Source organism: Anolis sagrei, chromosome 2, assembly GCF_037176765.1.
Source record: "Anolis sagrei isolate rAnoSag1 chromosome 2, rAnoSag1.mat, whole genome shotgun sequence".
Taxonomy (NCBI): Eukaryota; Metazoa; Chordata; class Lepidosauria; order Squamata; family Dactyloidae; genus Anolis; species Anolis sagrei.
The window spans coordinates 22,824,934-22,846,433 of record NC_090022.1 but is presented as its reverse complement, the minus strand read 5'-3'; the positions used below and the strand labels follow the sequence as shown (position 1 = coordinate 22,846,433).

General features: G+C 42.3%; 1 long non-coding RNA gene across 1 annotated transcript; it reads left to right on the top strand.

Annotated features, from left to right (window-relative positions):
• The first annotated feature begins 15,808 nt into the window (after positions 1-15,808).
• On the top strand, positions 15,809-16,560 carry LOC137096381 (uncharacterized). Its single transcript, XR_010909415.1, has 2 exons — positions 15,809-15,933; positions 16,127-16,560. It is a non-coding gene; the product is annotated as an uncharacterized lncRNA (long non-coding RNA).
• Positions 16,561-21,500: the final 4,940 nt, after the last annotated feature.

Below are 21,500 nucleotides of genomic sequence, written 5' to 3'. Positions count from 1 at the left end.
TGTCATCAGCATACTGGAGTTCTATAACAGCTGTTGTTGTAACCTTGGTTTTGGCTTTCAGTCTGCTGAGGTTGAATAGCTTGCCATCTGTCCGATAGATTATTTCCACTCCGGTGGGAAGCTTCCCATCAACAAGGTGAAGTATCATAGCGATGAAGATGGAGAATAGAGTTGGGGCAATAACACATCCCTGTTTGACACCCGATTCCACTTTAAATGGGTCACTTTGGGAGCCACTGCTGTCCAAAACTGTTGCCATCATGTCATCATGGAGGAGCCGCAGGATGTTCACAAATTTGTTAGAGCACCCGATTTTGTGGAGGATGGTCCAGAGAGCGCTGCGATTCACTGTGTCGAATGCCTTTGCAAGGTCGATGAATGCCATGTACAGAGGTTGGTTTTGTTCTCTGCATTTTTCTTGGAGCTGTCTTGCAGTGAAGATCATGTCCACGGTTCCTCTGGAGGGGCGGAAGCCATTCTGAGATTCTGGGAGGGTGTCTTCTGAGAGGGGCAGAAGGCGGTTTGCAAGGATTCTTGCGAGGATTTTCCCAGCGGAGGTTAGAAGGGAGATACCTCGATAGTTTCCGCAGTCTGTTCTTTCCCCTTTTTTGAAGAGGGTGATGATGGTGGCGTCCTTGAAATCTGCTGGGATTTTCTCGGTCACCCACACTTTTTCTATGAGCTGGTGGAGTTGGTGTGTCAGCTCAGGTCCTCCCTCTTTAAAGATTTCAGCAGGGATCCCATCTGGTCCACTGGCTTTGTTATTCTTCTGTTGGCTGATTGCATTGCTGACTTCTTCCAAACTAGGCAGTGCTGCAAGCTTGTCCCTGGTTTGTTGTTGTGGGATTTGTGAGAGGACCTCTTCGGCCACATTGGAGCTGCAGTTCAGGAGGCTTTGGTAGTGTTCTTTTCAACGTAGTGCAATTGAGTTTTGGTCCTTCAGGAGTTTGGTTCCATCTGATGAGCGTAGAGGCTGTGTGCCATGGTTTCTTGGTCCATAGATGATCTTTGTGGCTTTGAAAAATCCCTGGGCATTATGGGTATCTGCCAGGTGTTGGATTTCTTCAGCCTTCTTTGTCCACCAGATGTTCTTGAGTTCTCTTGTCCTTCTTTGGACCTCAGCTTTTGCACTGGCATAGATCTTTTTCTTAGCAGCACAGTTGATGTCTCTCTGCCATGCTTGGAAGGCTTTCCTTTTCTTGTCAATTAGCTCTTGGATCTCGTTGTCATTTTCATCAAACCAGTCTTGATGTTTCTTGGCTTGGTATCCAATAGTTTCTTCGCAGGCTTGGATGATGGAGGTCTTCAGTTTGTTCCAATGTTCCTCGACATTTTCGGGGTGTACTGCGGGTAGATGGTCCTTGAGTGCTGTTTGGAGATGGACTCGTCTGGAGGGCTCCTGAAGGGCTTGGGTGTTCATTTTGCGCCTTGTCTTCCTTCCTTGGAGTCTGCGCTTGGGAGAGATCTTGATAGCCATCGAGGATCGAAGTAGCCTGTGGTCAGTCCAGCAGTCGTCAGCACCTGTCATGGCTCTTGTGAGGAGCACGTCACGGCGGTCTCTGGCGCGTGTGATTACATAGTCTAAGAGGTGCCAATGCTTTGACCGGGGGTGCTTCCTTGATGTCTTGAACTTGTTTTTCTGGCGGAAGAGCGTGTTGGTGATGACAAGGTTGTGCTTCGCACATTTGGTGAGAAGCAGGATGCCATTTGAGTTGCTGTTTCCAACCCCGTCTTTTCCTATGGTCCCTGGCCACAGGTCGGAGTCTCGCCCGACTCTTGCATTAAAGTCCCCCAGGAGGATGATTTTGTCCTCCTTAGGTATCCCCGATAGGACGGTGTCCAGCTGACAGTAGAATTTTTCCTTGATGTCTTCGTCAGCATCTAGTGTTGGTGCATAGGCACTTATGATGGTTGCCCGTTTTTGGCAAGATCGATTCGGAGGGTTGAGAGTCGTTCGTTGATGCCAGTGGGTGCTTCAGACAGATGTTTCATCAGATCATTTCTGATGGCGAAGCCAACTCCGTGCATTCTTTGGTCTTTTTCGGGCAGTCCCTTCCAGAAGAAGGTGTAGCCTCCTTTTTCTTCCTTCAGCTGTCCCTCTCCTGATCTCCGGGTCTCCTGAAGGGCTGCTATGTCAATGTTGAAGCGTCCCAGCTCCCTTGCAATGATGGCAGTTCTGCGTTCGGGGCGTTGACTGCCACTGTTGTCCATCAGAGTCCGTACGTTCCACGTACCGAAGTTCATTTTCCTTTTTTGGCCGCAGGGTGGTGACCCCACTGGACGCGGCTGTCCAGTCAGGGATAAGTGAGGCAGACTATGTTTAGGGCACCTTTTCTAGCCCCCTCCACATGTGGGGTGAGCAGAGTGGGTCCTCAAAAGGGCTGCTCAGTCGCGGATACAGCTGCCGAACTACTCAACTGCCTCGGACCTTGAGGTAGAACGACTGAGTCCGTACCCACTGCCCATGTGCCAGTCTGTGACTAGGGGCTTCCAGATTTCACAGTCCTGCCCCCGTCGCCACTCGCTGATCGCCATGGGACTTTGGTTGGTTTGTTTTTATTTTCTTTGGAAGACGCATGTGCGTGGGTTTTTTTAATGTGTGGAGGTCAGTGCACAACTGATCAACACACAGACTTCACAGAGTGAGGTTCCACTGGTGATGTAGTTTAACACAATGGCTTCTCAGTCTGTTGCAGCCTTCTTCCGCCTTCGCAGCCGTTGTAACATGTACCATGTTATCCTCCGCCTGCTCCGCCGTTGAGGTCTTTGGGTCTTCGGACTGTGCTTGGTCTGGAACCTCCCCCGCGGCCACGCCTGGGAGTGCACGACTCCAGTTGTTGTGCCTACAGGTTCATCGGAACGCGCAAGCCCCCTCACCATGAGAAGGTGACAGTCCATCGAGGGGGATAATAATAATAATAATAATAATAATAATAATAATAATAATAATTTTACAGTGGTTGCCAGCCAAAAGACCCCAGCTGGAATTTGGAAACAATAAACATTGACAAAATCACGATCTGCCAACTTGGGTTTGCGCGCATTATTCAAAAATACATCACACAGTCCTAGACGCTTGGGAAGTGTTCGACTTGTGCTTTTGTGATACGAAATCCAGCATATATATCTTGTTTGCTGTGACATACTGTGTTTTTGTGTCAGTAAAATAATAATAGCAATAATGGGTCTGTACCAAGCTTGGCACGCATACCCATCATGATCAACTTTAACTAGCACGGTTTGGGGTATGTGTGTGTGGCAGACAATGATGGGAGTTGTAGTTTACCCACATCCTTATGCATTTTCTAATGGGACCATTTTTAAAATCCAAAACCAAACAATGACTTTTTCTAAAAAATAGCATTATTATATAAATAATAATAATAATAATAATAATCCTTTATTTATACCCCGCTAATATCTCCCGAAGGACTCGGTGCGGCTTACAAGAGGACAAGGCCCAACACATCAATAAAACAGCAGCATAACAAATACAACAATAAATAAAATCATAAAGCAAAGCAATAAACATTAAAACAATAGCAATAAACATTAGACAATAACACCACGACACATTTAAAACTGAGGCCAGGCCAAATGTAATGAATATTTTTTTAAAAAAATGCTGGACATGACAGGTGAAATGGATAGGTTTTTGGAGATAGGTGCGGTGTGCAGACAATCTTAAATCTCTAATAAAGTGCATTTGGGACATGATGCTAGGAGTTTCCTATTCTGGGAAGGCACACTGGAACAGCCACGTCTTCAAGATCTTCCTAAAGACTGCCAACGTTGGGGCTTGTCTGATGTCCTTGGGGAGAGAGTTCCAGAGTCGGGGGGCCACCACAAAGAAGGCCCTCATTATTGTCATTAAGAATATCTGAGAAAAAGCAAGACATCTTATTAGCATATTAAAGCTGGTGGACCAATGGTATCACATATTAGAACAAAATGACTTCTTTTTCACAGATCCAGCAAAATTCAGCAGTGCACCTTTCAGAACGGGCTTGGTTGTCTTTCATAACTCCACAGTTGGCTCCATCTTCTGAAGGAAATGGTTGGATCCTGTGCATAGAAAAGGAGAACATCTTTAACATATGCCTTGTGCCGTGGCTAGTGTTTAGGCTGCCTACTTACAGAGTAGTCATGTCAACTCATTGCAGGGCTGATAATTGTGGAGCCCTTCAGGTGTTGCGGAATTCCAGCTCCCAGCATTTCTTGCCTTTGGTCACACTGGTTATGGCTGCTGGAAGTTGCAATTCCATGATATCCAGAGGGTTTCTGTGGGCCCTTCCATACAACCATATAATCCATACTATCAAGGCAGATAATCCACATTATTTTTGGTTGTTTTGCTTGCTTGCTTGCATGCTGGTCGCTTCTGTGGCGAGAGAATCAGCCGTCTACGAAGACATTGCCCAGGGGATGCCCGGATGTCTAGCAATCCTGCGAGGAGGCTTCTCTGGAACACCTCAGCAAGCGAGAGTCCAAAAGTGGCAGGCTCAAACCCAGAACCTCAACCAATGGCTGATACCAGATGAGAGACTCCCCCCTGGGCACACAGAGGACTGGGCGGCTTGGAAGGCGCTGAACAGACTGCACTCTGACACCACAAGATGCAGAGTCAACCTTTAGAAATGGGGCTACAAAGTGGAATCCACGACATGCGAGTGTGGAGAGGAGCAAACCACTGACCACCTGCTGCAATGCAACCTGAGCCCAGCCACATGCACAATGGAGGACCTTCTTGCGGCAACACCAGAAGCACTCCAAGTGGCCAGATACTGGTCAAAGGACATTTAAGCAACTACCAAACTCATAAATTTTGTATTCTGTATTTTGTATTTTTGTATCTTGTCTGTTTGTTTGCTTTGTTCTGTTATTAATGTAATATAAATGACTGGTTGCTGATGACTCGATAAATATCCACATTATCTGCTTTGAACTGGATTATCTGAGTCCACCCTTCCATATGATCCATTTCAGTGTGGATTTTATACAGAGGTGTGGAAGGGGCCTGACACGTAGGACAAGAAAAGAAAACTCAGCGCATCACCCAACCAGAGAAAGATGAGATTATTTTATTTATTTATTTACAATATTTCTACCCCGCCTTTCTCGAACCTGAAGGTGACTCAAGGCGACTTTACAAGATAGGCAGTGATTTGATGCCATTAAAACAGTGTAAATATTACAGTAAACATTTAAAACAGAATTATAAAATACATATATTAAAACCTTAAAAAACCTATAAAACCACTACTTTCACTATTAGCCTTGTTGTCCAAAAATTGTCTAAGCCGTTCAAGTATTTGATTTCACATAGTTCCATGTTTATTTATTGCACTTATTTCCAATGGCTTGTTCAAAAAGCCATGTTTTCATTTTTCTGCGGAAGGTCAGGAGTGAAGGGCCTGATCCAATATTCTGAGGGAGGGAGTTCCACAGCCCAGGGGCCACCACTGAGAAGGCCCTGTCTCTCGTCCTCATCAGTCACAAACTGTGACTGTGCTGGGAAGGAAAGCAGAGCCTCTCCAGAAGATCTTAATCTCTGCAATGGTTCATAGAGGGAGATGCGTTCAGACAAGTAAATTGGGATGGGGCTGTTTAGGGCTCTATAGGCCAAAGCCAGCACCTCAAATTGTTCTGGGTAGCAAGTCAGCAGCCAGTGGAGCTGGTGTAACAATGGAGTTGTATGCTCCTTGAATGCCACTCTGGTGAGCAATCTGGCTGCCGCCCGTTGGACGATTTGAAGTTTCCGAACAGTCTTCAAAGGCAACCCCATGTAGAGCTTGATGCAGTAGTCTACATGGGATGTAACCAGAGTGTGGATACCGTGGCCAAGCCAGACTTCCCAACTTACGGGCGCAACTGGTTCACGGGTTTTAATTGTACGGATGCACTCCTAGCCACCACCGAGACCTGGGGTTCCAGGCTCAACAATGAGTCCAGGAGAACTCCAAAGTCTCCAATCTTACTTTATTGGGGAAATAAGTGTTAGGGAATCTGTTTTGTAATATTCAATACCTACTGTAGCCATGTGTATTTCATGGATAGTTTGTGGAGGACTGATGCAAGTTCAAAACAATCCTGTGACCCTCTTTGCCATTTCCTTTCCCTGTTTCCTTGTCAGTTTGTTTCACTTGCATCATTGCTGCTTGCATTTAAAATATAGTAATTTAATTGATGAAATGAGAAATATAATTGCCTTATCAGTGGTTAAAACAAGGACATTGGTTGCAGAGGTTGACCTTGGGATACAGGGTGCCCATTAATTTTAATTTTACGACACCATCAAGAAAAAGATCAGAAAATGCCTGGTGACCAAAAGGAGGAAAGTAGGGCTGGGCAACCACAGAAAAATTTGTTTCTAAACTCGATTCGTTTTTTGGGGTTTTTTACGTTTCGATATTTAAAAGAATTCCAAAATTTTTCTTTAAAAAAGTTTGATATTTACGAAATTTAGTAAAATTACGAAACGAATATGAAACGAATACGAAACGAATACGAAACAATTCGTTAATGGCGGACGCGACCGCGCAATACGCTAAAAAACCTCCAAATGGGACAGGGGGAACTTCTGAAGCTTCCCTCTCCCTCTGTTGTTGACTGTTGGTGTGATATTTATATTTTTTTTCACTGATTAAACAAACAACAGCTATAAAACTTGCCCCAGACATGCGGAAATAATAACGAAACGATTTCGAAACGATTTCAAAACGAATACGAAATGAATACGAAGCAATTACGAAACGAATTGAAAAATGCGTTTCGTTTTTTAGATGCTCCTGAATGGTTCGTTATCGCTTCGTAACAAAAAAAATAACGAATTTTTAACGAATTACGAAATTACGAAACGAAACCGCCCAGCCCTAGAGGAAAGAAGTCCTGATGTCACTTCGTCATAGAGGGTGACGTGACAGCATCTCTCTGTGGCTGGATTCGAGCACAAACTTGAAGGCACCAAAAAGCTGGATGCCGACACAACATACCTCAGTTGTGTTCTGTCTGTGTCCTGTCTATCCAAAACAGCATTGAATGTTTGCCTTGTATGTGTACTGTGATCCACCTGAGTCCCCTTGGGGAGATAGGATGGAATATAAATGAATTATTATTATTATTATTATTATTATTATTATCATCATCATTATCATTATTGGAGATACAATAATAGCAATAATAATAAGCCGGTCTGAGTCCCTCTACGGAGGTTAGAGAAGGCTGGCATATAAAAGTTTTAAATAAATAAATAATAACACATTCAAATAGACCATGTGGTCCATGTCTGTTCTCCCCAGAGACCTCCTGTCTGATTTTTCTCCCAGCTGTTCACTGGGTCGATTTGGAGCTGTCTTGTGTCCTTATATCATATCTACTTGAGCATAATGTGCCATAGAATGTAATGCACACCTCAATTTTAAAGGTGTGTATTACCAAAAAGAAAAAGGATTTGCTGTTGTGTGTAATATGAGGTGATGGTGGCTAGAAAAAGCTGTGCCTTTGAGACTGCCATTCCCAATAGCCTTTTCATGGCCACCGCCGGCATCTGCTCCTCCACAAAGTCCTGGTAGAAAGCCGCTGGTGGGTGCAAAAAGTCTGATGGGAAGCTGCACTCCTCCGTCAAGCCTTCCCACCAGCTTTTTCATGTTCACCACTGCCTCCCTCTCCTCCATCCTTAGCTGTGATCTTTTGCTCGACAACCCTGGGCTCTTCTACACAGCCCTATATCCCAAAATATCAAAGAAGAAAATTCCACATCAGCTTTGAACTGGGTTATCTGAGTTCACCCTCACATAATGTGGGATTTTCTGTCTGAATATTCTAGGATATAGGGCTGTGTGGAAGGCCCTAAGGCACACTTCTAATGCACTATAGAATCGAGTACGCCCCATAATTTTAGCATTGCAATTCAGCCAAAAAAGAAGAAAGTTAAACTGGAGTATAGTATATAAGGAGGAAGGTGGAATAAAAATAAAGGAAACAAACCTAAACACACAACCTCTGAGGATGCTTGCTATAGATGGAGGTGAAACACCAGGAGAGAATGCCCCTAGAACATGGCCATCTAGCCCGAAAAAACCTTCAACAACCCAGTGATTCTGGCCATGAAAGCCTTTGACAATAAACCGAAAATAAATGACTTATGAGGTTAATCAAATGATTCACCTCTTTGAATGTTCTTCTCTAAGAAATTACCAGGAGGGGTTAGCATTACTGGACTAATCTGGACGGAGGTGTCCAGGCAGCTGCCGGTTAATTGTGGGCGGAAATGAACTTTTTCCCCCATTGCTATGGAGGATGGATTGGGCCAACCATAACAGGGACGAAGGAGACAAATTCCTTTGCTTCCACATAAGAATTACCATCTAAACATTAGCTCCATCTGCAGGAACTCCTTCTTCTCAAGGGCAAATAGCGTTATTAATGGTACATGGTGTTTGACCATCAATTACTCAATGGAGCCATTCACTCTGATGAATGTGCATTTAAAAAAAGGGGAGTGTCATATAAAGATGCCAAGTGATGAATTTTCTGACATCCTGAGAAGGATAAAAAGCCAGACTGCACACGGAGTGAAGTCTTTTTCTATCCCTCTGTACCCAAAAACTATCCAATGAGGAATATTTTTTTCTTGAGGTCACGGATGGCTCAGGTTGGGATATTCACCGTCTGTGTTCTCTTTTGTCTCATCCCAAAAGGTAAGCCCAACTTGCAAGAGCTAAGGAAAGCTATGCTGAAAGGAAATACCTTATTTACCCATGTATAAGCCAACCTCATTAATCCAGGGCAGGTATTTTGGGTTATGAATGTTGATATGACTTGTTGCTAAATTGAGAGTCATTTTATGGAGACTTCTTGTAGGTTCTCCCAGGATCAACTAGGCTCTTGCTTTTTGCCATTCAGAGAAGGGGATGTTTCCTTATAATTTCTTTTGTATAAGAGTTAGGGTAAACTGCTTACATTGCCCTGTGGAGAAGTCGATCCAGATTTAAGGGGATATTTTTACTAAAATTTCTAGATTTCTACAGTAAGTCTTATTTCCCCCTTTTTCCTACAGTCAGACTTTGTGATTGGGAAGACCAGTGGAGGAGGACTCTTGGCAAAATCTTGGTCAATATCTCCATGTGAGGATGATTATCTATGAAAATGTTGTTGCTGTTATGGTCATCATCATCTTGAAATTAGGAGACAGGGAGCACATAATTTTGTATATATGTTTTATATATGGGAATGGTATCTCTTGATAGGTGAGAATGGTGATAAGTGATGGTGTAAAGACAACAATTTGGGTTATGAAACAATTGGGTTTGATTTTTTTTGAGGTGATGCAATAAAATGTACAAGATGTACTGCAACACATCAAACAAAGACATGTACTCCTCTTCGAAGCACATGTGAAATCATCAGCGACAAGGCTGTCTGCATCGTCAAGGAACATTATTTGTATGGTAAATTAAGCTTCCAGTTTCCTATAACTGCTTATAAATTAGCATGCACAACTTCATATTCATATAGGTTGATATAGATTTGTAAAGGGAAGATACCTTTTAAACATCTTACATTTTAGAATTACAATTTCAAATTGGACTGCCAGAGAATATTAACACAGAATCTTTCTGTTTTTCTTCACCATCCTAACAGGTAAATTACGGAGTAGGACAAAGGACTGCAGTGAAGACAAGAGCTCTTGTGACCAGAATATGGGTGTATTATTTAATCGTAAGCAAACTAAGTGCTGTTCTGATCGAGACTTTTGTAACGACAGCATGTAGTTCCTTTGTGAAGGCGTCAGAGATTGAGATTCTATTGAGAAACAACAGCAACCACGAATTGAGATAGACAGATAAATATGATTTCTTCCTCTTGAGTTTTCAATTAAACTATAACCATGTACACCACATATTCAAACAGCAATGCAGCCCGTGGATTTGTCAGTTCCTCACATTTTTGGCATGTATCAAATAATAATAATAATAATAATAATAATAATAATAATAATAATAATAATGATAATAATTTTACAGTGGTTGCCAGCCAAAAGACCCCAGCTGGAATTTGGAAACAATAAACATTGACAAAATCACGATCTGCCAACTTGAGTTTGCGCGCATCATTCGAAAATACATCACACGGTCCTAGACGCTTGGGAAGTGTTCGACTTGTGCTTTTGTGATACGAAATCCAGCATATATATCTTGTTTGCTGTGACATACTGTGTTTTTGTGTCAGTAAAATAATAATAGCAATAATGGGTCTATACCAAGCTTGGCACGCATACCCATCATGATCAACTTTAACTAGCATGGTTTGGGGTGTGTGTGTGACAGACAATGATGGGAGTTGTAGTTTACCCACATCCTTATGCATTTTCTAATGGGACCATTTTTAAAATCCAAAACCAAACAATGACTTTTTCTAAAAAATAGCATTATTATATAAATAATAATAATAATAATCCTTTATTTATACCCCGCTAATATCTCCCGAAGGACTCGGTGCGGCTTACAAGAGGGCAAGGCCCAACACATCAATAAAACAACAGCATAACAAATACAACAATAAATAAAATCATAAAGCAAAGCAATAAACATTAAAACAATAGCAATAAACATTAGACAATAACACCACGACACATTTAAAACTGAGGCCGGGCCAAATGTAATGAATATTTTTTAAAAAAAATGCTGGACATGACAGGTGAAATGGATAGGTTTTTGGAGATAGGTGCGGTGTGCAGACAATCTTAAATCTCTAATAAAGTGCATTTGGGACATGATGCTAGGAGTTTCCTATTCTGGGAAGGCACACTGGAACAGCCACGTCTTCAAGATCTTCCTAAAGACTGCCAACGTTGGGGCTTGTCTCATGTCCTTGGGGAGAGAGTTCCAGAGTCGGGGGGCCACCACAAAGAAGGCCCTCATTATTGTCATTAAGAATATCTGAGAAAAAGCAAGACATCTTATTAGCATATTAAAGCTGGTGGACCAATGGTATCACATATTAGAACAAAATGACTTCTTTTTCACAAATCCACCAAAATTCAGCAGTGCACCTTTCAGAGCGGGCTTGGTTGTCTTTCATAACTCCACAGTTGGCTCCATTTTCTGAAGGAAATGGTTGGATCCTGTGCATAGAAAAGGAGAACATCTTTAACATATGCCTTGTGTCGTGGCTAGTGTTTAGGCTGCCTACTTACAGAGTAGTCATGTCCACTCATTGCAGGGCTGATAATTGCGGAGCCCTCCAGGTGTTGCGGAATTGCAGCTCCCAGCATTTCTTGCCTTTGGTCACACTGGTTATGGCTGCTGGAAGTTGCAATTCCATGATATCCAGAGGGTTTCTGTGGGCCCTTCCATACAACCATATAATCCATACTATCAAGGCAGATAATCCACATTATCGTTGGTTGTTTTGCTTGCTTGCTTGCATGCTGGTCGCTTCTGTGGCGAGAGAATCAGCCGTCTACGAAGACGTTGCCCAGGGGACGCCCGGATGTCTTGCAATCCTGCGAGGAGGCTTCTCTGGAACACCTCAGCAAGCGAGAGTCCAAAAGTGGCAGGCTCAAACCCAGAACCTCAACCAATGGCTGATACCAGATGAGAGACTCCCCCCTGGGCACACAGAGGACTGGGCGACTTGGAAGGCGCTGAACAGACTGCACTCTGACACCACGAGATGCAGAGCCAACCTTCAGAAATGGGGCTACAGAGTGGAATCCACGACATGCGAATGTGGAGAGGAGCAAACCACTGACCACCTGGTGCAATGCAACCTGAGCCCAGCCACATGCACAATGGAGGACACCAGAAGCACTCCAAGTGGCCAGATACTGGTCAAAGGACATTTAATCAACTACCAAACTCATAAATTTTGTATTCTGTATTTTGTATTTTTGTATCTTGTCTGTTTGTTTGCTTTGTTCTGTTATTAATGTAATATAAATGACTGGTTCCTGATGACTCGATAAATATCCACATTATCTGCTTTGAACTGGATTATCTGAGTCCACCCTTCCATATGATCCATTTCAGTGTGGATTTTATACAACTGGGTGGAAGGGGCCTGACACGTAGGACAAGAAAAGAAAACTCAGCGCATCACCCAACCAGAGAAAGATGAGATTATTTTATTTATTTATTTACAATATTTCTACCCCGCCTTTCTCGAACCTGAAGGTGACTCAAGGCGACTTTACAAGATAGGCAGTCATTTGATGCCATTAAAACAGTGTAAAAATTACAGTAAACATTTAAAACAGAATTATAAATACATACATTAAAACCTTAAAAAACCTATAAAACCACTACTTTCACTATTAGCCTCATTGTCCAAAAATTGTCTAAGCTGCTCAAGTATTTGATTTCACATAGTTCCATGTTTATTTATTGCACTTATTTCCAATGGTTTGTTCAAAAAGCCATGTTTTAATTTTTCTGCGGAAGGTCAGGAGAGAAGGGCCTGATCCAATATCCTGAGGGAGTTCCACAGCCCAGGGGCCACCACTGAGAAGGCCCTGTCTCTCGTCCTCACCAGTCACAAACTGTGACAGTGCTGGGAAGGAAAGCAGAGCCTCTCCAGAAGATCTTAATCTCCGCAATGGTTTATAGAGGGAGATGCGTTCAGACAAGTAAATTGGGATGGGGACGTTTAGGGCTCTATAGGCCAAAGCCAGCACCTCGAATTGTTCTGGGTAGCAAGTCAGCAGCCAGTGGAGCTGGTGTAACAATGGAGTTGTATGCTCCTTGAACGCCACTCCGGTGAGCAATCCGGCTGCCGCCCATGTGACTATTTGAAGCTTCTGAACAGTCCTCAAAGGAAACTCCATGTAGAGCGTGATACAGTAGTCTACATGGGATGTAACCAGAGTGTGGCTACCATGGCAAAGCCAGACTTCCCTAGCTACGGGCGCAGCTGGTGCACAGGTTTTAATTGTACGGATGTACCCCTAGCCACCACCGAGACTTGGGGTTCCAGGCTCAACAATGAGTCCAGGAGAACTCCAAAATTTCCAATCTTACATTCTTGGGGAAATAAGTGTTAGGGAATCTGTTTCGTAATATTCAATACCTACTGTAGCCATGTGTATTTCATGGATAGTTTGTGGAGGACTGATGCAAGTTCGAAACAATCCCGTGACCCTCTTTGCCATTTCCTTTCCCTGTTTCCTTGTCAGTTTGTTTCACTTGCATCATTGCTGCTTGCATTTAAAATATAGTAATTTAATTGATGAAACGAGAAATATAATTGCCTTATCAGTGGTTAAAGCAAGGACATTGGTTGCAGAGGTTGACCTTGGGATACAGGGTGCCCATTAATTTTAATTTTACGACACCATCAAGAAAAAGATCAGAAAATGCCTGGTGACCAAAAGGAGGAAAGAAGTCCTGATGTCACTTCGTCATAGAGGGTGACGTGACACCATCTCTCTGTGGCTGGATTCGAGCACAAACTTGAAGGCACCAAAAAGCTGGATGCCGACACAACATACCTCAGTTGTGTTCTGTCTGTGTCCTGTCTATCCAAAATAGCATTGAATGTTTGCCTTGTATGTGTACTGTGATCCACCTGAGTCCCCTTGGGGAGATAGGATGGAATATAAATGAATTATTATTATTATTATTATTATTATCATCATTATCATTATTGGAGATACAATAATAGCAATAATAATAAGCCGGTCTGAGTCCCTCTACGGAGGTTAGAGAAGGCTGGCATATAAAAGTTTTAAATAAATAAATAATAACACATTTAAATAGACCATGTGGTCCATGTCTGTTCTCCCCAGAGACCTCCTGTCTGATTTTTCTCCCAGCTGTTCACTGGGTCGATTTGGAGCTGTCTTGTGTCCTTATATCATATCTACTTGAGCATAATGTGCCATAGAATGTAATGCACACCTCAATTTTAAAGGTGTGTATTACCAAAAAGAAAAAGGATTTGCTGTTGTGTGTAATGTGAGGTGATGGTGGCTAGAAAAAGGTGTGCCTTTGAGACTGCCATTCCCAATAGCCTTTTCATGGCCACCACCGGCATCTGCTCCTCCACAAAGTCCTGGTAGAAAGCCGCTGGTGGGTGCAAAAAGTCTGATGGGAAGCTGCACTCCTCCGTCAAGCCTTCCCACCAGCTTTTTCATGTTCACCACTGCCTCTCTCTCCTCCATCCTTAGCTGTGATCTTTTGCTCGACAACCCTGGGCTCTTCTACACAGCCCTATATCCCAAAATATCAAAGAAGAAAATTCCACATCAGCTTTGAACTGGGTTATCTGAGTTCACCCTCACATAATGTGGGATTTTCTGTCTGAATATTCTAGGATATAGGGCTGTGTGGAAGGCCCTAAGGCACACTTCTAATGCACTATCGAATCTAGTACGCCCCATAATTTTAGCATTGCAATTCAGCCAAAAAAGAAGAAAGTTAAACTGGAGTATAGTATATAAGGAGAAGGTGGAATAAAAATAAAGGAAACAAACCTAAACACACAACCTCTGAGGATGCTTGCTATAGATGGAGGTGAAACACCAGGAGAGAATGCCCCTAGAACATGGCCATCTAGCCCGAAAAAAAAACCTTCAACAACCCAGTGATTCTGGCCATGAAAGCCTTTGACAATAAACCGAAAATAAATGACTTATGAGGTTAATCAAATGATTCACCTCTTTGAATGTTCTTCTCTAAGAAATTACCAGGAGGGGTTAGCATTACTGGACTAATCTGGACTGAGGGGTCCAGGCAGCTGCTGGTTCATTGTGGGCGGAAATGAACTTTTCTTCCCATTGCTATGGAGGATGGATTGGGCTAACCATAACAGGGACGAAGGAGACAAGTCCCATTGCTTCCACATAAGAATTACCATCTAACCATTAGCTCCATCTGCAGGAACTCCTTCTTCTCAAGGGCAAATAGCGTTATTAATGGTACATGGTGTTTGACCATCAATTACTCAATGGAGCCATTAACTCTGATGAATGTGCATTTTAAAAAAGGGGAGTGTCATATAAACATGCCAAGTGATGAATTTTCTGACATCCTGAGAAGGATAAAAAGCCAGACTGTACACGGAGTGAAGTCATTTTCTATCCCTCTCTACCCAAAAGCTATCCAATGAGGAATATTTTTTTCTTTAGGTCACGGATGGCTCAGGTTGGGATATTCACCGTCTGTGTTCTCTTTTGCCTCATCCCAAAAGGTAAGCCCAACTTGCAAGAGCTAAGGAAAGCTATGCTGAAAGGAAATACCTTATTTACCCATGTATAAGTCAACCGCATTAATCCAGCGCAGGTATTTTGGATTATGAATGTTGATATGACTTGTTGCTAAATTGAGAGTCATGATTTGGAGACTTCTTGTAGGTTCTCCCAGGAACAACTAGGCTCTTGCTTTTTGCCATTCAGAGAAGGGGATGTTTCCTTATAATTTCTTTTGTATAAGAGTTAGGGTAAACTGCTTACATTGCCCTGTGGAGAAGTCGATCCAGATTTAAGGGGATATTTTTACTAACATTTCTAGATTTCTATAGTAAGTCTTATTTCCCCCTTTTTCCTAAAGTCAGACTTTGTGGTTGGGAAGACCAGTGGAGGAGGACTCTTGGCAAAATCTTGGTCAATATCTCCATGTGAGGATGATTATCTATGAAAATGTTGTTGCTGTTATTGTCATCATCATCTTGAAATTAGGAGACAGGGAGCACATAATTTTGTATATATGTTTTATATATGGGAATGGTATCTCTTGATAGGTGAGAATGATGATAAGCGATGGTGTAAAGATAAGTGATGGTGTTATGAAACATTTGATTTTTTTTGAGGTGATGCAATAAAATGTACAAGATGTACTGCTACACGTCAAACAAAGACATGTACTCCTCTTCGAAGCACATGTGAAATCATCAGCGACAAGGCTGTCTGCATCGTCAAGGAGGATTATTCGTATGGTAAATTAAGCTTCCAGTATTCTATAACTTCTTATAAATTAGCATGCACAACTTCATATTCATATAGGTTGATATAGATTTGTAAAGGGAAGATACCTTTTAAACATCTTACATTTTAGAATTACAATTTCAAATTGGACTGCCAGAGAATATTAACACAGAATCTTTCTGTTTTTCTTCACCATCCTAACAGGTAAATTAGAGAGTAAGACAAAGGACTGCAGTGAAGACAAGAGCTCTTGTGACCAGAATATGGGTTTATTATCTCTTTTTAAGAAAACTAAGTGCTGTTCTGATCGAGACTTTTGCAACAACAGCATGTAGTTCCTTTGTGAAGGTGTCGGAGATTGAGATACTATTGAGAAACAACAGCAACCACGAATTGAGAGAGATAAATATGATTTCTTCTTCTTGAGTTTTCAATTAAACTATAACCCTGCACACCACATATTAAACACCAATGCAGCCCTTGGATTTATCAATTCCTTGCATTTTTGGCATGTATCAAATAATAATAATAATAATAATAATAATAATAATAATAATAATTTTGACAGTGGTTGCCAGCCAGAAGACCTCAGCTGGAATTTGGAAACAATAAACATTGACAAAATCACAATCTGCTAACTTCGATCTGTGCGCATCATTCAAAAATACATCACACAGTCCTAGACTCTTGGGAAGTGTTCAACTTGAGATTTTGTGATACGAAATCCAGCATATAGATCTCATTTGCTGTGACATACTGTTTTTGTGTCAGTAAAATAATAATAACAATAATGGGTCTGGACCAAGCATACCCATCACGATCAACTTTAACTAGCACGGTTTGGGGTGTGTGTGTGACAGACAATGATGGGAGTTGTAGTTTACCCACATCCTTACGCATTTTCTAATGGGATCATTGATAAAATCCAAAACTAAACAATGACTTTTTCTAAAAAAATAGCATTACAAGTTATCTAACCTAGGGATTGTCAGGTGCGTGAGCTAGTATATATATAATCTCATCATTGTCATTAAGAATATCTGAGAAAAAGCAAGACATCTTATTAGCATATTAAAGCTGGTGGATCATTGATATCAAATGTTAGAACAAAATGACTTCTTTTTCACAGATCCAGCAAAATTCAGCAGTGCACCTTTCAGAACGGGCTTGGTTGTCTTTCATAACTCCACAGTTGGCTCCATTTTCTGAAGGAAATGGTTGGATCCTGTGCATAGAAAAGGAGAACATCTTTAACATATGCCTTGTGCCGTGGCTAGTGTTTAGGCTGCCTACTTACAGAGTAGTCATGTCCACTCATTGCAGGGCTGATAATTGCGGAGCCCTCCAGGTGTTGCGGAATTGCAGCTCCCAGCATTTCTTGCCTTTGGTCACACTGGTTATGGCTGCTGGAAGTTGCAATTCCATGATATCTAGAGGGTTTCTGTGGGCCCTTCCATACAACCATATAATCCATACTATCAAGGCAGATAATCCACAATATCTGCTTTGAACTGGGTTATCTGAGTCCACACTGCCATATGATCCATTTCAGTGTGAATTTTATACAACTGGGTGGAAGGGGCCTAAGTGACATGTAGGACAAAAAAACTCGACATCACCCAGCCAGAGAAAGGTGAGATTAATTAATTAATTAACAATATTTTAACCTCTCCTTTCCTGACTCCGAAGGTAACTCAAGGCGACTTTACAACATAGGCATAGATTCGATGCCATTAAAACAGTGTAAAAAATTCCATAAACTTTTAAACAGAATTATAAAATACATACATTAAAACCTTAAAAAACCTATAAAACCACTACCTTCACTATTAGCCTCGTTGTCCAAAAATTATTGTCTAAGTTGTTCAAGTATTCGATTTCACATACTTCCATGTTTATCTATTGCACTTATTTCCAATGGCTTGTTCAAAAAGCCATGTTTTCATTTTTCTGCGGAAGGTCAGGAGAGATGGGCCTGATCTAATATCCCGAGGGAGGGAGTTCCACAGGCGAGGGGCCACCACTGAGAAGGCCCTGTCTCTTGTCCTCACCAGTCACAACTGTGAGTGGTGGGAATGAGAGCAGAGCGTCTCCAGAAGCTCTTAATCTCCACAATGGTTGATAGAGGGAGTTGCGTTCAGACAAGTAAATAGGGATGGGGCCCTTTAGGGCTTTATAAGCCAAAGCCAGCACTTTGAATTGTTCTTGGTAGCAAGTCAGCAGTCAGTGGAGCTGGTGTTACAAGGGAGTTTTATGCTCCTTGAATGCCACTCCAGTGAGCAATCTGGCTGCCGCCCGTTGGACTATTTGAAGCTTCCTAATAGTCTTCAAAGGCAACCCCATGTAGAGCGTGATACAGTAGTCTACATGGGATGTAACCAGAGTGTGGACTACCACGGCCAAGCCAGACTTCCCAAGTTAAGGGCGCAGCTGGTGCACAGGTTTTAATTGTATGGATGTACCCCTAGCCACCACCAAGACCTGGAGTTCCAGGCTCAACAATGAGTCCAGGAGAACTCCCAACTTTCCAATCTTGCATTCTTGGGGAAAGAAGTGTTAGGGAATGTGTTTCATAATATTCGATACCTACTGTAGCCACATGTATTTCATGGATAGTTTGTTGAGGACTGATGCAAGTTCAAAACAGTCCCATGACCCTCTTTGCCATTTCCTTTCCCTATTTCCTTGTCAGTTTGTTTCACTTGCATTATTGCTGCTTGCATTTAAAATATAGTAATTTAATTGATGAAACGAGAAATATAATTGCCTTATCAGTGGTTAAAACAAGGACATTGGTTGCAGAGGTTGCCCTTGGGACACAGGGTGCCCATTAATTTTAATTTTACGACACCATTAAGAAAAAGATCAGAAAATGCCTGGTAACCAAAAGGAAGGAAGAAGTCCTGATGGCTCTTCGTCATAGAGGATGGCACGACAGCACCTCTCTGTGTCTGGATTCGAGCACAACCTTCAAGGCACCGAAAAACTGGACGCCGCCACAACATGCCAGTTCTGTTCTGCTGTCTCTGTCCTGTATATCCAAAACAGTACTGAATTGTGTTGTTGTAGGTTTTTTGGGATATATGGCCATGTTCTAGAAGTATTCTCTCCTGACGGTTCGCCTGCATCTATGGCAGGCATCCTCACAATCTCTGAGGATGCCTGCCAAAGATGCAGGTGAAGCAGCAGGAGAGAATACTTCTAGAACATGGCCATATAGCCTGAAAAACCTACAACAACCCAGTGATTCCAGCCATGGAAGCCTTTGACAATACATAGCATTGAATGTTTGCCTTGTATGTGTACTGTGATCCTCCTGACTCCCCTTGGGGAGATAGGGTGGAATATAAATAAATAAAAATTATTATTATTATTATTATTATTATTATTATTATTATTATTATTGGAGATACATTCAAATGGGTCATGTGGGCCAGGTCAGTTCTCTGCAGAGACCTCCTGTCTGATCTTTTCCCCAGCTGTTCACTGGGTCTATTTGGAACTGTCTTGTATCCTTATACCATATTTACTTGATTATAATAGAATGTAATGCGCACCTCAGTTTTAAAGATGTGCATTACCAAAGGAAAAAAAAGATTTGCTGTTGTGTTTAATATGAGGTGATGGGGCTAGAAAAAGCTGTGTCTTTCAGTCTGGCCTTCCCAACAGCATTTTCATGGCCACCACCGGCATCTGCTTCTCCACAACGTTCTGGTAGGAAGCCGCTGGTGGCTGCAAAAAGTCTGATGAAGCTGCGCTCCTCCATCAAACCTTCCCACCAATATTTTCATGGTCACTGCTGCCTCTCCTCCATTCTTAGCTGTGATCTTTTGGCCGGCAACACAGGACCCTTCCACACAGCCCTATATCCCAGAATATCAAGGCACAATATCTACTTTGAACTGGGTTATCTGAGTTCACCCTCATAATGTGGGATTTTCTGCCTTGATATTCTGGGATATAGGGCTTTGTGGAAGGCCCTAAGGCACACTTCTAGTGCACTATCGAATCTAGTACACCCCATAATTATAGAAATGCAACTTCATAGAATCATAGAATCAAAGAGTTGGAAGAGACCTCCTGGGCCATCCAGTCCAACCCCCTGCCAAGAAGCAGGAATATTGCATTCAAATCACCCCTGACAGATGGCCATCCAGCCTCTGTTTAAAAGCTTCCAAAGAAGGAGCCTCCACCACACTCAGGTGCAGAGAGTTCCACTGCTGAACAGCTCTCACAGTCAGGAAGTTCTTCCTCATGTTCAGATGGAATCTCCTCTCTTGTAGTTTGAAGCCATTGTTCTGCGTCCTAGTCTCCAGGGAAGCAGAAAACAAGCTTGCTCCCTCCTCCCTGTGGCTTCCTCTCACATATTTATACATGGCTATCATATCTCCTCTCAGCCTTCTCTTCTTCAGGCTAAACATGCCCAGCTCCTTAAGCCGCTCCTCATAGGGCTTGTTCTCCAGACCCTTTATCATTTTAGTCGCCTTCCTCTGGACACATTCCAGCTTGTCAATATCTCTCTTGAATATTCCAGGTGTGGTCTAACCAAAGCAGAATAGAGGGGTAGCATTACTTCCCTGGACCTAGACACTATGCTCCTATTGATGCAGGCCAAAATCCCATTGGCATTTTTTCTCACCACATCACATTGTTGGCTCATGTTTAACTTGTTGTCCACGAGGACTCCAAGATCTTTTTCACATATACTGCTCTCGAGCCAGGCGTCCCCCATTCTGTATCTTTGCATCTCATTTTTTTCTGCCAAAGTGGAGTATCTTGCATTTGTCCCTGTTGAACTTCATTTTGTTAGTTTTGGTCCATCTCTCTAATCTGTCAAGATCGTTTTGAATCCTGCTCCTGCCCTCCCAATTTGGTGTGGCCAATTTTTTTCTTAGCCAAGAAGAGATGCATGTTAAACTGGAGTATGGTAGATAAGGAGAAAGGTGGAATAATAATAAAGGAAACAAAACACACAACCTCTGAGGATGCTTGCTATAGACGCAGGCGAAATGTCAGGAGAGAATGCCCCTAGAACATGGCTATATAGTCCGAAAAAAACCTTCAACAACCCAGTGATTCTGGCCATGAAAGCCTTTGACAATAAACCTAAAATAAATGACTTATGAGGTTAATCAAATGATTCACCTCTTTGAATGTTCTTCTCTGAGAAATTACCAGGAGGGGTTAGCATTACTGGACTAATCTGGACTGAGGGGTCCAGGCAGCTGCCGGTTAATTGTGGGCGAAAATGAACTTTTCCTCCCATTTCTATGGAGGATGGATTGAGCCAACCATAACAGGGAGGAAGGAGACAAGTCTCTTTGCTTCCACATAAGAATCTCCATCTAACCATTAGCTCAATCTGCAGGAACACTTTCTTCTCAAGGGCAAATAGCGTTATTAATGGTACATGGTGTTTGGCCACCAATTACTCAATGGAGCCATTAACTCTAATGAATGTGCATTTTAAAAAAGGGGAGTGTCATATAAACATGCCAAGTAATGAATTTTCTAACATCCTGAGAAGGATAAAAAGCCAGACTGTACACGGAGTGAAGTCATTTTCTATCCCTCTGTA